Consider the following 18,027-nt stretch of genomic DNA (forward strand, 5'->3'; position numbering starts at 1 on the left):
AAGTGAGATTGCTATTTATTATTTACTAATATGCGCTTCAGTCATTGCTTGGATCCCAGTCAACTGGGATCAACAGTACCAGTACATACACCAGTGGTTCTGTAGTAGCCATCAGCACAGGTCTGGCATATACCACGGCTATGACAAAAATGTATTTTTACTGCTCTAATTAGGTTGGAAACCTGTTTATAATAGCAGTAAGGCATCTCAGGGGTTTGTGGTATATGGCCAATATACCACAGCTAAGGCCTGCAACGAGAACAGCCCTTAGCTGTGGTATGTTGGCCATATACCACACCCCGTCGGGCCTTATTGCTTAAGTTTATCACTGTGTGGTCTTACTCTCACAGGCGTGATGAGTTAGGAAGGTCCCAGCCATCCAGGGTTTCTGCTTGTAGCGGGGCAACAGGGGTCACAGTTCTCTCCACACGTGTTGTGTTCACACTCACAACTGAATTTCTGACAGTGGATCAAATGACGCCATGTTGCAGTGTCATCAATTGGAGCACAACTGGAGCACACTTCACACGAGGGCTGCAGGTTAATAAGTATTGTTTCCCTTTGATATTACTATCAAACGGTACATGAACTGTGCCCATGGAGAGAAAATCTTGCTCACTGTATGATTACAGTGTAGAGAAGGGGCCATAGAGAATGTAAGTTGACTGACATACCTTGGTCTGGTTGTTCAGGGGACAGGCTTTAGCATGATCATAGCAGCTACACATCCCTCCAACTGAAATGTCTTTGATAGAGTAGTAATACTGGAAATACAACAAAAAAAAACAAGTTGAGAAAAATGGAGATCACTGGCATAAATATTTCTATCATATACTGGCTACTTCTACAAAGCTACAGCACAGTCTTATTCAAAGACACTCATTGGTATTCAGTGTTTATTTCTGAGAGAGTGAGAGATAATTTCATCCACAATTTCATAATTTATGTCCCTTTGGTATGACTAAATTGAACAGTATTTTGTAAATGATAAATTCCTCGCTCAATATAAGCCCTGCAATCTGTCCGGTAATTATGTGTCACACAGGAGCTCACTGGGTGACTGATTGTGTAGGCCAAAGTCAACACATGATGAGGTGGATGTTGCTCAGAAAGGAACAGATTTCTTAATTATAGCCATTTTTAATTAAGACCCATCTGTCTGGTGAGCACAATGTAATCAACATGCCGCCATGGCCATTTCACCACTGGTGCTGGGTAGAAAGGAATACAGTAGCGGCTCACAGATAGAATACATGATGCTATATGAAAGTGATCGTGATGCGTGGTCATCAACACGTTGCTTCGTTCTTACCCGCCTGGTCACGATTGGATCGACGTCGCGGGGATCGTTTAAGGCCAGGGTCATGAGGTTGACGTTGAGGGTTCTGATTCGCTGGAACTGTAGGCGGATGTAGCGTGCAGAGGTGAAGTTCAGTAAGGTTGGGGAGGGGTCATCGGCACTCGGCCTTCCATTGATCAGAGAGGTGTGGATCTATGCCCCAGGTGCAAATTGTGAGAGACAAAGCACCGAATGGTATGGATTCTTAGTAAGTTATACAGGAAAAGGGAGATCTTTAGTGACCTCTATTCAAGCTTTTCCTACACATATTTAACAAATACTGAATTCAATCTCTACTCAGCAAATCCATAAAACAGCCCCATAACAACATTTACAGCACTCTATTGCTGTGGTAAGAAAAAAATACATTATTAATGGACCTAGTAAGAAAAAAAGTGATTTGGTTGCAGCTATGAAGGGTTAACCGTGTCTGGTTGCTAATTAAGGCTGTGTGGTTAGCTTGGTTGTTTTTGAAGAAGTCGGAGAGAGTGACATTTCAATATAAGATCTGCTATGCTTTGACACCCGCCTACGACTCATTAGGATTTCGCTGTGATCACGCTTTACGCGTTCTGTCACTATCTAAAAGGAGCTGGCTGACAGGAGCTCCTGATTGTCTGAGCAGAGCTGGGGGGGGGGGGGGGGGGGGGGGGGGGGTGGCGCTATGGACTGCACTGCTTCAATACTGTCAGTGAGAGCAGACTGTGCGATCAGTTCTCACAATTAAAAGGAGTTGCTCTGATACACAGCTGATCAAGGCAGTGTTGGTGTTTGTGGAGTGAGCGTGTGTTGATGTGTGTGTATGCATTTCTGTATTCTTATTTGTGAGGTAGGCTTTCCTTATCCAAATCCTCAATGAAAACAAATATGGAAACCAGCACACCAGGTAATAAAATGTGCCATGTGCCTAGACTGTATGCCTAACTTGTAAACAAGATGTATAATGTTAAAACCTCTTAGAGATCCCTTATATCCCATTCCTGCTCGAATCCCGTTAACGGGATTGATTTGACAACATCCAGTGAAATTGCAGCGCGCCAAATTCAAGAACAGAAATACTCATAATAAGAATTCATATAACATACAAGTGTTATACATCAAAATACAGCTTCACTTCTTGTTAATCCTGCCGCAGTGTCAGATTTCAAAAAGGCTTTACGGCGAAAGCAGACCATGCAATTATATCTACTTTAAAAATGAGTCCCTGTAACTCCCGAGTGGCGCAGCGGTCTAAGGCATTGCATTTAGAGGCGTCACTACAGACCCTTGTTCGATTCCGGGCTGTATCACAACCGACCTTGATTGGGAGTCCCATATGGCAGCGCACAATTAGCCCAGCGTCGTCTGGGTTAGGATTTGGCCGGGATAGGCTGTCATTGTAAATAAGAATTTGTTCTTAACTGACTTGCCTAGTTAAATAAAGGATAGATAAGAGTAGCTGTTACGCCACTGCTGACCCCTATGTCCTTTCAGTGACGCTATATGCTGACACTTGACCTCTCCATTCTCCAGGGGTTGGATTTTGGAGTAGAAAGAGGTGCAGATGACCTCATCGTCGCGGGTGTAAGATGGCAGTCCGGTGCGGGGCAGAATGTTGAAGCGGGTGAGGCACTCGGTGTCCGTGATGGTGTAGTACTGCCAGGGGGGAAAAGGTCACCCCGTCCAGAGAACGCTCCAGCGCCCAGTTACCTGGCCTGGGGGAGTTGGCAGCCTTCAGGATCCTATATGCTATCTGGTACACCTTAGAGGGAAGTAGAATTCACATATAACTCAGAAGCTTAGCTTAAATAATTAATTGAATCTTGAAAGTCCATTCATTTTTTTATGTGTTCTTTTTTGTAACTTTTTTTTTGTAAATATTAATATCTTATTTTAAATATATAAATATATTTTTATTGTTTATTATTTTCTTTTGAAAGTCCTTCCTTTGCGTCCTGTGAATGTATAGGCCCCGAGATTCATATGAGAAGTTTCATATTCAGGTTAAGAAAACACATCTGCTCGTTCAATACGACACTGACACATTCATAGACAAGTGTAAGTCAGCTCAGTCATGTTTGATAGGAAAACCAGAGACAGTAAAATAAATAATCCTGTCAGGGAGCATGGTCAAGATTATCCTTATGAAGTCTCCACTCCTGTACAGTATTCTCTACAATATGGAGTCCTTTCTTTTACGTTTCCAATGGAACAACTTATGTACATGCTTTATCTCCGTCCTGGTACATTCAGAGACAGCCAAAGCTGATCTGCCCTCAGGTACTCCACCACTGAATAGCTGAAAAGACTAGATCATGGAAATAAAAGACTGGATCATGGGAATACATACAATACTGTACCCTCGAAGGACACGTGAATTTCATCAAGCAGTAAATGACAGCTCCTCTAGAAAAACGAGAAGCACAGGGGAAAGGCGACATTCCACCTTATTTGACAAAACACACAGCTCTTTTGTCTCTGACTTCTTCTTGTTAATATGTCTCCCAACGACTCAGAAAAATAAACGACCATGGCACAATCAACATAAAAAATGACTCACGGTTTGCCTCTCATCTACAGTAGATAACGGTGTAGCGTTTCGGTGTTTACAATAGAGAGAGCGCCACTCAACCCAGTACTCATCCCCTGCACTGAAACCCAATAGGATTCTGTCCAGGTAGCAGGGGAAATCTCACAAAGCCTCATTGTTTCCTTGATTCAGATGAAGCAGGAAAGCAGGAAGGCTGGCTGATGGTGTCCTCACACAGCGTAAGGGATAGGTGGGGGGGATGTTTTCCTTAATGTGCGTCCTACCTGACAGGTCGCTCCTACCAGGTGGCGTGGCGAGAATCCGTCTCCGCACCACGTGCTCTCACCACTGGTGTCCCCCAGGGCTCAGTTCTAGGCCCTCTCCTATTCTCGCTATACACCAAGTCACTTGGCTCTGTCATATCCTCACATGGTCTCTCCTATCATTGCTACGCAGACGACACACAATTAATCTTCTCCTTTCCCCCTTCTGATAACCAGGTGGCGAATCGCATCTCTGCATGTCTGGCAGACATATCAGTGTGTATGACGGATCACCACCTCAAGCTGAACCTTGGCAAGACGGAGCTGCTCTTCCTCCCGGGGAAGGACTGCCCGTTCCATGATCTCGCCATCACGGTTGACAACTCCATTGTGTCCTCCTCCCAGAGTGCTAAGAGCCTTGGCGTGACCCTGGACAACACCCTGTCATTCTCCGCTAACATCAAGGCAGTGACCCAATCCTGTAGGTTCATGCTCTACAACATTCGCAGAGTACAACCCTGCCTTACACAGGAAGCGGCGCAGGTCCTAATCATCTCCCGTCTGGATTACTGCAACTCCCTGTTGGCGGGGCTCCCTGCCTGTGCCATTAAACCCCTACAACTCATCCAGAACGCCGCAGCCCATCTGGTGTTCAACCTTCCCAAGTTCTCTCACGTCACCCCGCTCCTCCGCACACTCCACTGGCTTCCAGTTGAAGCTCGCATCTGCTACAAGACCATGGTGCTTGCCTACGGAGCTGTGAGGGGAACGGCACCTCCATACCTTCAGGCTCTGATCAGTCCCTACACCCAAAGAAGGGCACTGCGTTCATCCACCTCTGGCCTGCTCGCCTCCCTACCTCTGCGGAAGCACAGTTCCCGCTCAGCCCAGTCAAAACTGTTCGCTGCTCTGGCACCCCAATGGTGGAACAAGCTCCCTCACGACGCCAGGACAGTGGAGTCAATCACCACCTTCCGGAGACACCTGAAAACCCACCTCTTTAAGGAATACCTGGGATAGGATAAAGTAATCCTTCTAACCCTCCCCCCTACCACCCCCCCCCCCCCAAAAGATATAGATGTCCTATTGTAAAGTGGTTGTTCCACTGGATATCATAAGGTGATTGCAAGAGTCAACGCCTGCTTTGCTGCAATTCTTTGCTGCTACTTACTAATCTCTAAGCATTAGTCACATTGACAGCCTTTGAAATAGTTGTGGGTAATTTTAAACATAGCAACAACAACAACAAAAATCACCCGATTTGGGAGATATTTGTTTGTTTGCACATATTCTTTGTTTTGATCAAAAATTAAGTCAGAGGAGGTTTGCTGTTCCTAAAAATCTTCAGTCACTATAAAGAATCTGAATGTAGAGCATACATGACAAGGGAATAGCAGTAGTGTGTAAAGTAAAGTAGAAGTAAAACTTGGAAAACAGCAAAATAGAAAGGTCAGGTCTTGGTTCTGTGATAGATAACCTGCAAACGTCAACCATTTAAATTACTCTGCCCGAGCTAAAGAATTGAATGAAGATAACTGAGCGTAGGGAGACTATTTTCCAACTATCACAGAAGTGATAAAGAATATCCATTAAACCATCTCTTTAATTACTTTGAAATGAGGCCTATGATGCCAGAGAATTTTGAGGCGATATCTATACTATAGGTCCATTTTTATTTAAATCCACAAAGATGTAGGCTAGCTTTAGCTACAGATAAAGCTAGGTCGCGTCACTGTCATTCTCAACAGGAGGTTGAGGTGCCAGAGGTCCATGGTGTGGGTTTGTTCTGTGTGCCCAAAGGTGCAAAGAATAATCCCTACAATACGTAGCTAACACCTGATTTGCATTTCAAACTAAGTCCAGACCCACTCACTGACAAAACACCTCCATGTCTACAAATAGCATACCAAGTATCTGTCATGTAGAGTATGTGATTAGTTAGCTGTCATATATAATATAATTCAAACATGACCTCTGTGCTCACGTCCTGTGTATGAATAACACGTTTTTTCTCTGACTTAGACATACAGCATGATCGAAGGATGTCTATCTGGATTTCATATTTTTTATTTGGGTTTTTTCATATTATCAGACACAAAAACATACCAAAATGTTCCATAGTATTTATGCTCCTGATCAGATCTCCATCGGAGAGTCTGCGCTAAAGCCTTTGGAACATCAACTAATAACTGATTGGACCACGTCAGTCAAACTGGGCAAAAATACAGGGCATAATGACTACAATTCACAGTCTAATCGAAAAGTGGCCCAGACGCCAAGACACACACACACACACACACACACACACACACACACACACACACACACACACACACACACACACACACCTCCAACAGTGTCTGTCATTATTCAGATTTCCACTCCAGCAGGGGCTCCTGGATAACGAGGGGGAAATGAGAGCGCTGATGTCACGGGCGATAACGATACGTTCACACACATCACCAACAGCGCCAGTAGCACAAACTCATTTACCGCAGGAGATGACAGCAAGCACAGTGACTGGCCGCCGGGGAAATGTGCCTGAATGGAGCACAAATAGGATTACATTTTACAGGACACTGATGGCGAAAACACTTTGCATACAGGCCCATGGACAAAACTAGCCCAGCCATGAGAGAGGGAGTGACAGAACTTAATAGGGAGTTGTTCCTTGCCACTGTGCTTCTGCTTCCTTGCCCTTTGGGCTCTAGGCCGGGTTACTGTAAATACCTTTGTGACAAATGTTGTTGTAAAAAGGGCCATAAAGGCAAAACACAAATTGGATGTTGGGTGTTTACTGTTGGAATCAGTGGATATCAATTAAATTATTCTCAATCAATGTCTACTGCATGCAACTACTGATTAATCCATATTCATGGTGAAATAGCAATAGTAGAACCTTGGTAAATAACCCTCATTATAAACTGGGTGGTTCGAGCCCTGACTGCTGATTGGCTAAATGCTGTGGTATATCAGACCATATACCATGTGTTTGACAAAAAAAAAAATATTTACTGGTCTAATTATGTTGGTAACCAGTTTATAATAGCAATAAGACACCTCGAGGGTTTGTGGTACAGTATATGGTCAATATACCATGGCTAAGAGCTGTATCCAGGTACTCCGCGTTGCGTTGTGCCTTTAGCCATGGTATATTGGCCATATACCACATCTCCTCAGGCCTTATTGCTTAAATATGCCATTATATTAAAAAAATGTTGAACAGATGGATTTGCTGAGGGGGAAAGCTATTTCCAAGAAGTAGGCCTATTATCTCAGCAATTGTTTACTCTTAATGTCATATGGGACATTACATAATTGTTTTACTTAAATCTAATCTCCTTGAAACTCCCTAATCTGCCAAACATTTTGAGCTGGGACAATGTGTATAGTTAAAGTGATTCCATCACCGTGGTGACAGGCCGGACAGAGATGAGCATGGCAAAATTAGAATTGCAAAATTGCTGCCTCGACACTTCTTGTGTCAGATTTCAATCGCTAATTAAACATGGGCAGGTATGATTTATGGATGCTTGATGCCCTCAGTGAGACTCTACCGCTCAGATGCAGTATTTGGGTCAATTCCACATGTTTATTACAGTTGAAGTCGGAAGTTTACATACACTTATGTTGGAGTCAATAAACTTGTTTTTCAACTACTCCACACATTTCTTGTTAAGAATAGTTTTGGCAAGTCGGTTAGGATATCTACTTTGTGCATGACACAAGTCATTTTTCCAACAATTGTTTACAGACAGATTATTTCACTTATAATTCACTGCATCACAATTTCAGTGGGTCAGAAAATTCCAGAAAATTATGTCATGGCTTTATAAGCTTCTGATAGGCTAATTGACATAATTTGAGTCAAATGGAGGTGTACCTGTGGATGTATTTCAAGACCTACCTTCAAACTCAGTGCCTCTTTGCTTGACGTCATGGGAAAATCAAAATAAATCAGACCTCCACAAGTCTGGTTCATCCTTGGGAGCAATTTCCAAACGCCTGAAGGTACCACGTTCATCTGTACAAACAATAGTACACAAGTATAAACACCATGGGATGACGCAGTCCTACCGCTCAGGATGGTGACGCGTTCTGCCTCCTAGAGATAAACGTACTTTGGTGCGAAAAGTGAAAATCAATCCCAGAACAACAGCAAAGGACCTTGTGAAGATGCAAAAGTATCTGTATCCACAGTAAAACGAGTCCTATATCGACATAACCTGAAAGGCCGCTCAGCAAGGAAGAAGCCACTGCTCCAAAACCGCCATAAAAAGCCAGACTACGGTTTGCAACTGCACATGGGGACAAGGATCGTACTTTTTGGAGAAATGTCCTCTGGTCTGATGAAACAAAAATAGAACTGTTTGGCCATAATGACCATCGTTATGTTTGGAGGAAAAAGGGGGAGGCTTGCAAGTCGAAGAACATCATCCCAACCGTGAAGAACCGGGGTGGCAGCATCATGTTGTGGGGGTGCTTTGCTGCAGGAGGGACTGGTGCACTTCACAAAATAGATGGCATCATGAGGTAGGAAATTTATGTGGATATATTGTTTAACTTGGGTCAAATGTTTTGGGTAGCCTTCCACAAGCTTCCCACAATAAGTTGGGTGAATTTTGTCCCATTCCTCCTGACAGAGCTGGTGTAACTGAGTCAGGTTTCTAGGCCTCCTTGCACGCACACGCTTTTTCAGTTCTGCCCACAAATTTTCTATGGGATTGAGGTCAGGGCTTTGTGATGGCCACTCCAATACCTTGACTTTTGCCACAACTTTGGAAGTATGCTTGGGGTCATTGTCCATTTGGAAGACTCATTTGCGACCAAGCTTTAACTTCCTGACTGATGTCTTGAGATGTTGCTTCAATTTAAAGGCAATGCTACCAAATACTAATTGAGTGCATGTAAACTTCTGACCCACTGGGAATGTGATGAAAGAAATAAAATCTGAAATAAATAATGCTCTCTGCTATTATTCTGACATTTCACATTCTTAAAATAAAGTGGTGATCCTAACTGACCTAAAACAGGGAATTTTTACTAGGATTAAATGTCAGGAATTGTGAAAAACTGAGTTTAAATGTATTTGGCTAAGTTGTATGTACACTTCCGACTTCAACTGTACATCCATAATTTGAGGTGTGTCCCAAATAGGGGTTGACTATGTCCCAAAAAGCTCCCTATTCCTTTTATAGTGCACTACTTTTGAACATGACCCATAGGGCTCTAGTCAAATGTAGAGCACTATGTAGGGAATAAGGTGCCATTTGGGACGCATTTCAGGCCTCCATGAACCAACTAAGCAGTGTAGGCTAGAGTCCAGGGAGCAGGCAGCACAGATATCAGAGAGACTGACGGGCCAGACAGACAGACAGACCTTGTTCAGTGATTACACAAGTCTCTCAGAAAGGTCATTGCTCTGTAAATGCTTTTAGACAATAATTATCGGCGAAGAGGTCTTATTGTCTGGAAGAAAAGAGAAGAAATGGACTCGTCATCATTTATCTTGTCTCCATTCCATAATGAGACTTTCATTTTTCTGGTAATTTCAGGTCTGACTGAAAGGACATTTTTGTTAATTTACATTTAGCTTGTCATTGTGGGCACTCCTGATATGAAATACTATACATTCCCACCATATTAGTACACCATTAGGGAGAGACAATGATTGAGTCCACATTTTCCTCATCCACATCTTACAACTGCATGCCTGGTGAGTAATTAGCCATGTAAGAATAGGCCTGAACATGACCATGTTATAAGCAGATTCGTACTCCTTATTGTGAATCAATTGGAAATGCTTTATTTTAATGATTTCTCTCATAAATCGTAGAAAAACTATTAAACTGCGTAATCAAGAGGGCAACTTTAATCATTTAATGCTCTATAAGCAACGTTTCTTCATTAGCAGGCTCCTTACAGTTTCCATGGTTTCTAACTAGCAATGAAATGTCAGAAATAAGTAGCCTATGATTGAGAGTGTTCAATCATCTGATATCCAGCAGCTCTTAAGTGACAAGTCACACGCTAACTCATTGCTCCTATCTTCAAACACTGTCTCCTTAATTATAATGCTTTGTTTCATCTCATTGTTATTCCTAGAGCACCACCCGATTGAATATGCCATCGATGGGACTAACAGACGATGGCAGAGCCCCAGCATTAAGAACGGCATGGACTACCATTACGTCACTATCACTCTGGATTTACAGCAGGTAGGCCCAGATATGTTAGTGCTGTATAGCTAACTCCTCTGGTCGTTGTCTGGCATGACAATAACCATAGGAGTTGGCAAGATGGCACCAACAGATCTGGGACCAGGCTCACTGTAAATCCTATTGAAACTGTAAAGCCACTTGTCAGCCAACTTCCCAGACCCGGTACACAGTGTAGCCTAATTTACTTGGCAGCCTTATGTGACACATACACGTTTGTTTAGTCTGGTTTGGATAGAGTGTTTGTAAAGATGCTGGCTGTAGACTTTGAAATGCTATGAGATATTATGTGTAACTCATCATGTGAGATGCACAAGTGGCTGGGAAAAGGGTTGTTGTAGTTGAACTCTGTGTAACCCCCATGGCTGTGTGACTATCTGAAAAAAACAGTTATGGATTTCAAGCTCTCTCAGGAGAGGAACAGTACCACTGAATCACACCAACATTAGTTTTGTTTCCATATTCCCTCTGTCAATTACTTGACATGAAAAATAAATGAAAAGTTTCATACAAATATTTTCTTGGACACTGACACTACAGCTATCACTTTCTAAAATGGATCATTTTTTCTTACCAGCAACTCGCCCACTTCTTTGCACTCTTGCTCAACACAATATCTCAGTTGCAGTGAAAATGGGCTTTAGACTAAGAGTGCAGCCATCCTTAGAACAGTTTGAGATGAACCGTAGCGGAAACATAGCATGAAGGTAGTTGTCACGGGTATGTAGGGCAGGAGGAAGGAGCAGAGTCAAATGCAGGATGTGATAGTTCAGTAGGCCGAAGTTTAATGGCACTCAACACGCTAGGTGTATCAACAACACAGAGATCGCAGAAAACCCCAAAAGGGAAACAGGTAATCCAGATGAAGAGGCGAAAATACGCACGGGGCGCAGCCCGGCTTAAATCGAAACTCCAAATAATAAAATGCTGGAGCAACATACAAAGTACAACCACACTGCCCGCTGACAATCAAAAATAATCCCGCACAACACACAACACCCACAGGAACAAACTAAATACCCCCCCCACTAATGACAGCGACGAAAACAGGTGCGGACTTAGACAGACAAAACACAACGAACACAGAAACATAGATCGGTGGCAGCTAGTAGACCGGCGACGATGACCGCTGAGCGCCGCCCAGCCGAGGAGGGGCACAATTCTCTGTGGATACTGTGACAGTACCCCTCCCCTGACGCACGGCTCCCGCAGCACGCCGACGCCGGCCTCGGGGTCGACCGGTCCGGACGGAGACGATGGAACTCCTGGAGCATAGTGGGATCCAAAATGTCCCTCACCGGAACCCAGCACCTCTCCTCTGGGCCGTACCCCTCCCAGTCCACGAGGTACTGCAGGCCCCCTACTCGATGCCGGGAGTCCAGGATGGCCCGGACTGTGTACGCCGGGGCCCCCCCGATGTCCAGGGGGGGCGGAGGGACCTCCCGCACCTCAGCGTCCTGCAGTGGACCAGCTACCACCAGCCTGAGGAGAGACACATGAAACGAGGGGTTAATACGGTAATATGAAGGGAGTTGTAACCTATAACACACCTCGTTTATTCTCCTCAGGACTTTGAACAGCCCCACAAATCGAGGACCCAGCTTCCGGCAGGGCAGGCGGAGGGGCAGGTTCCGGGTCGAGAGCCAGACTCTATCCCCCGGATGATACACGGGGGCCTCACTACGGCGGCGGTCAGCGCTCTCCTTCTGTCGCCTGATAGCCCGCTTCAGGCACTCCTGGACAGCACTCCAGGTCTCCTGAGAGCGCTGTACCCATTCCTCCACCGCAGGAGCTTCCGTCTGGCTCTGCTGCCAGGGCACCAGGACCGGCTGATAACCTAATACGATTTGAAAAGGTGACAGGTTAGTCGAGGAGTGGCTTTGAGAGTTCTGGGCCATTTCGGCCCATGGCACGAACCTCGCCCACTCCCCTGGCCGGTCCTGGGAGTACGACCGCAGAAACCTGCCCACATCCTGGTTGATGCGTTCTACCTGCCCATTACTTTCAGGGTGGAAAACCGAGGTCAGGCTGACCGAGACCCCCAGCCTCTCCATAAACGACTTCCACACTCTGGAAGTGAACTGGGGACCCCGATCAGATACAATGTCCTCGGGCACCCCGTAGTGCCGGAAGACATTGGTGAATAGGGCCTCCGCGGTCTGTAGGGCCGTAGGAAGACCGGGCAATGGGAGCAGACGGCAGGACTTCGAGAACCGATCCACAACAACCAGGATCGTCGTGTTCCCCTGAGATGGCGGGAGATCCGTTAGGAAATCCACCGAGAGGTGAGACCAAGGTTGCTGTGGAACGGGGAGGGGCTGTAATTTCCCTCGAGGCAGGTGCCTAGGAGCCTTGCACTGGGCGCACACCGAACAGGAAGAGACATAGTGTCTTACATCCTCAGCCAAGGTGGGCCACCAGTACTTCCCTTTCAGGCCTCACACTGTCCGTTCCACCCCAGGATGACCCGAGGAGGGTAAGGTGTGGGCCCATCGGATCAGGCGATCGCGAACACCAATCGGAACGAACTTCAGACCCGCGGGACATTGGGGCGGAGTGGGTTCTGACTGAACCGCCCGCTCGATGTCCGCATCCACCTCCTATACTACCGGCGCCACTAGACAGGACGCAGGGAGTATGGGAGCGGGATCGATGGTCCTCTCCTCGGTGTCATAGAGACGTGACAGTGCGTTGGCCTTCTGGTTCCGAGAACCCGGAATGTATGAAAGGGTGAACTGGAACCTAGTAAAGAACATAGCCCACCTGGCTTGACGAGGATTCAGTCTCCTCGCTGCCCGGATGTACTCCAGGTTACGGTGGTTGGTCCAGATGAGAAAAGGGTGACGTGCCCCCTCAAGCCAATGTCTCCACATTGTCAAAGCCTTGACCACGGCTAACAACTCCCTGTCCCCCACATCGTAGTTGCGCTCCGCCGGGCTTAGCTTCCTAGAAAAGAAAGCACAGGGGCGGAGCTTCAGAGGAGCGCCCGAACGCTGCGACAGAACTGCTCCTACCCCAGCCTCGGACGCGTCCACCTCCACTACGAATGGCAAAGAGGGATCAGGATGCACCAGCACCGGAGCGTCAGTAAACAGAACCTTCAGATGACGGAAGGCCCTGTCCGCCTCCGTCGACCACCGCAGCCACACCGGACCCCCCTTCAGCAGTGAGGTAATGGGAGCTGCCACCTGACCAAAACCCCGGATAAACCTCCGGTAATAATTGGCGAACCCCAAAAACCGTTGCACCTCCTTCACCGTGGTAGGGGTAGGCCAATTTCGCACAGCCGTAACGCGGTCACATTCCATCACCACCCCTGTGGTGGAAATGCGATATCCTAGGAAAGAGACGGCTTGTTTGGAGAACTCACATTTCTCAGCCTTGACGTATAGGTTATGCTCCAGCAGCCGCCCAAGCACTCTGCGCACCAAAGCCACATGCTCGGCGCGGGTGGCGGAGTAAATCAAGATGTCATCGATGTACACCACCACACCCTGTCCGAGCATGTCTCGGAGAACCTCGTCCACAAAGGATTGGAAGACAGCGGGAGCATTTTTTAGCCCATACGGCATGACAAGGTACTCATAATGGCCAGATGTGGTACTAAATGCGGTTTTCCACTCGTCTCCCCCTCGGATATGCACCAGATTATACGCGCTCCTGAGATCTAGTTTGGTGAAGAAGCGCGCCCCGTGGAATGACTCCACTGCCGTAGCAATGAGAGGTAGTGGGTAACTGAACCCCACTGTGATGGAATTTAGACCTCTATAGTCAATGCACGGGCGCAGGCCTCCCTCCTTCTTCTTCACAAAAAAGAAACTCGAGGAGACGGGTGATTTAGATGGCCGAATGTATCCCTGTCTCAAGGACTCAGTGACGTATGTTTCCATAGCCACCGTCTCCTCCTGAGACAGAGGATACACATGGCTCTTAGGAAGGACCGCGTCAGCTTGGAGGTTTATCGCACAATCCCCCTGTCGATGGGGTGGTAATTGAGTCGCCTTCGTTTTACTGAAGGCGATAGCCAAATCGGCATATTCAGAAGGAAGAGACTTGGTCTGGACTCTCCACCGTAGTTGCACCGATGGAAACTCCTACACACCTACCTGAGCACTCCCTCGACCACCCCTTAAGAGCCCTCTGTCTCCACGAAATCTGAGGGTTGTGAGTGGCTAACCAGGGGATTCCCAGTACCACCGGAAACGCCGGGGAGTCGATGAGGTATAGGCTGATACGTTCCACATGACCCCCCCACGTCGTCATAACCAGTGGCACAGTAACCTCCCCCACTTCGCCGGACCCTAGCGGTCGACTATCTAGGGCGTGCACAGGGAAGGGGTGGTCCAGCTGAACCAGGGGAATCCCTAACCTATTAGTGACCCCACGGTCCATAAAACTCCCAGCTGCACCTGAATCGACTAGTGCCTTATACTGGGAGTGAGGGGAGAAATCGGGAAAACAAACGGAAGTGTACATGTGGTTGACAGGGGGCTCTGGGTGTGTATGGTGCTGACTCACCTGGGGGGTCGATGTAGTGCTCTGCCTGCCCTCCGGACTCCTGGGTGGACCCCTCCAGCACCGGTCCGCAGTGTGTCCTCTGCGTCCACAGTGGGTGCAGGAGAGGCCCCCCCTCCGGTCTTCCTCGGAGCAGCTCCTCCTATCTCCATGGGCAGTGGAGCAGGAGGGCTGGGAGGTGGAATGAACAGACCCCGACTAGAACGTCCCCGGGTAGCCAGCAGGTGGTCCAGTCTGATGGACAAATCCACCAGCTGGTCGAGGGTGATGGCGTGGTCCCTACAAGCCAGCTCCCGGCGGACATCCTCATTGAGACTGCAGCGATAGTGATCCATCAGGGCCCGCTCATTCCACCCCGATCCCGCGACGAGAGTCCGGAACACCAGGGCGAAGTCCTGAGCGCTCCTCGTCCCCTGTCTCAAATGGAACAGCCGTTCACCCGCCACCTTGCCCTCCGGGGGATGATCAAATACCGCCCGGAAGCGACGGGTGAATTCCGGGTAGTCGCCCCGAGCCGAGTCTGGGCCCTCCCAGACCGCGTTGGCCCATTCCAGGGCTCTACCCGTAAGACAGGAGACGAGGACACTCACTCTCTCCTCGTCGGAGGGAGAGGGGCGGACGGTCGCCAGGTACAGTTCTATCTGGAGCAAAAACCCCTTACACCCAGCGGCCGTCCCATCAAATTCCCTCGGTGGCGTAATCCGAATCCCGATCGAGCCCACTTCAGGGGGTGTTGGTAGGGGCGCCGGCTGAGCAACCGGAGCAGGTCTGGTGGGGGAGGTACCTCTCTCCCAGCTCTCCAGTCGGGCCAGTACTTGGTCCATCGCCGAGCCCAGGCGGTGGAGGAGGCTGGCGTGCTGCGACACCTGCTCAGCTACTGAAGGCGCTTCAGCTCCTGCTGACTCCATAATAGTTTCTGTGGTGCGGGATTCTGTCACGGGTATGTAGGGCAGGAGGAAGGAGCAGAGTCAAATGCAGGATGTGATAGTTCAGTAGGCCGAAGTTTAATGGCACTCAACACGCTAGGTGTATCAACAACACAGAGATCGCAGAAAACCCCAAAAGGGAAACAGGTAATCCAGATGAAGAGGCGAAAATACGCACGGGGCGCAGCCCGGCTTAAATCGATACTCCAAATAATAAAATGCTGGAGCAACATACAAAGTACAACCACACTGCCCGCTGACAATCAAAAATAATCCCGCACAACACACAACACCCACAGGAACAAACTAAATACCCCCCCCCCCCCCCCCCACTAATGACAGAAACGAAAACAGGTGCGGACTTAGACAGACAAACACAACGAACACAGAAACATAGATCGGTGGCAGCTAGTAGACCGGCGACGACGACCGCCGAGTGCCGCCCGGCTGAGGAGGGGCACCATTTTCTGTGGATACTGTGACAGTAGTTGTGTTTATGCCCACAATCATTATTTAAATTGGCACACTTGACAGGGTGTCTGGACTGCTGATTTCTTCCTTGTGTACCCTTCAAGCATGTGTGTTCCGTAAGAGACTGTACATCCTCATATCAGCATGATATACCTGATATCTCTGTAATGACTCCCCTACTATTGACCTACAACAGGAAATTATTCAAACTCTCTGGAGACTCTCTGAATACAATACAGTAGTGTGCTGGATCTCTGTGACTTCTGGGTTCAAGGGCTGGTAGTGTGTGTGTGTGTGTGTGTGTGTGTGTGTGCGTGCGTGCGTGCGTGCGTGTGCGTGTGTGTGTGTGTGTGTGTGTGTGTGCGTCTGTTCATGTGTGTGTGTGTGTGTGTGTGTGTGTGTGTGTGTGTGTGTGTGTGTGTGTGTGTGTGTGCTTGCATGTGAGAGAGCAAGAGAGAGAGAGGAACAAAAAGAGGGGGGATCCTGAGGCTAGACTGTGATTAGTTTGGTAGGGGGTATGGTAACTCAGCCTTGGGACATCCATACCACAAACCCTAACCTTAACCCTTACCCTAACCTTAACCCTTAAATAACCCTAACCTTAACCATTTAAATTTCCACGTCAAATGGGGAGTTGCATGAGTTGGACGTCCCAAAGATACTGGACAGCAAGGACCCAGGCCAGTGTGACAAGTCTGACTCAGAGTTCAGCGAGAGGAAAATGAGTCTCAGCCGGTATGAGAATACATAGTAGAGCCATGTTCTATAAGGTTTATACCCACAGTCTCCCCTAGCTCATGGTACTGTAGAGGGAGGGAGGGAGGGAGGGAGGCTAGGGAGGGAGGGAGGGAGGGAGGGAGGCTAGGGAGGGAGGGAGGGAGGGAGGGAGGGAGGGAGGGAGGGAGGGACAGCATCCTTCATACATACAGAACTGTTGATGTCAAGCATTGGCAGAAATACGACCCCAACGGTAGAGATTTCCAATCTGGGAATGGTAGGAATAGCTGAGACATCATGTCACAATCAAGGCCGGTGTTTGATGCATCTCTGCCACTCCATTAAAAAAAAAACAGACATAAACCGCCACAACGGTTTCTGCTTTCAAATTAAATACAGTATGGGGCCGTTAGTTCAGAGGAGTTTCAATGGGAACGTAGATGAAAAATATCCAAGGGGGAGTGGATAGAAGGGAGCCGTACTTGGTTCTGAGATAGTGAGAGCGAGAGGAGGAGCGTGAGAGAGAGAGAGAGAGAGAGAGAGAGAGAGAGAGAGATTCATGTTGTCCACTGTTCTGTTATGCATCTGTATGGCGAACTCTGACTGAGTCTATATCAAAGACTGGGCCCATTGCTCCAAAATGGCTCCCAGCTGTTCCTCCAGATGTCCAGGCCAAATGAACTGTGAAGAACATCTGAAATCCAAGTCAAGCTGCAGAAAATAAAGTTTTACGGATGCCTATGAGGAACTCTATGGTGCGAGTAACGCTGACATTCACCGACCGATGAAGATCTATTTCTAATAACACTGGCCTAACTGTTATAGGTCAGATTATAAAGTATTATGGTACCGTACAACCTCAAAAAAATACACCGTATCCCATGACTTCTTGAACTGGAAGCAATATTTGGTTAATGTCCGTCTGCATCTTTATACTGTGAGTTTCTCCTCACTCACCAAGCCAATAACCCAGCCTGTTTAATATACAGTGTCTAGCTCCATTTGCAGAACCACATTCAACACAGCAGGGACTATTTGCTGTTAATTAGAGTGGAGCAGTTGTCTAAAA

The 18,027-nt window shown here is 47.4% G+C and overlaps 1 pseudogene; it reads right to left on the reverse strand.

Annotated features, from left to right (window-relative positions):
* The window catches only part of LOC115174404 (laminin subunit alpha-2-like), a 159,388-nt pseudogene extending 144,209 nt beyond the window's left edge, over positions 1-15,179 (reverse strand).
* Between the last annotated feature and the right edge of the window lie 2,848 nt (positions 15,180-18,027).

This window comes from Salmo trutta, chromosome 35 (assembly GCF_901001165.1).
Source record: "Salmo trutta chromosome 35, fSalTru1.1, whole genome shotgun sequence".
In the NCBI taxonomy this organism is placed as follows: domain Eukaryota; kingdom Metazoa; phylum Chordata; class Actinopteri; order Salmoniformes; family Salmonidae; genus Salmo; species Salmo trutta.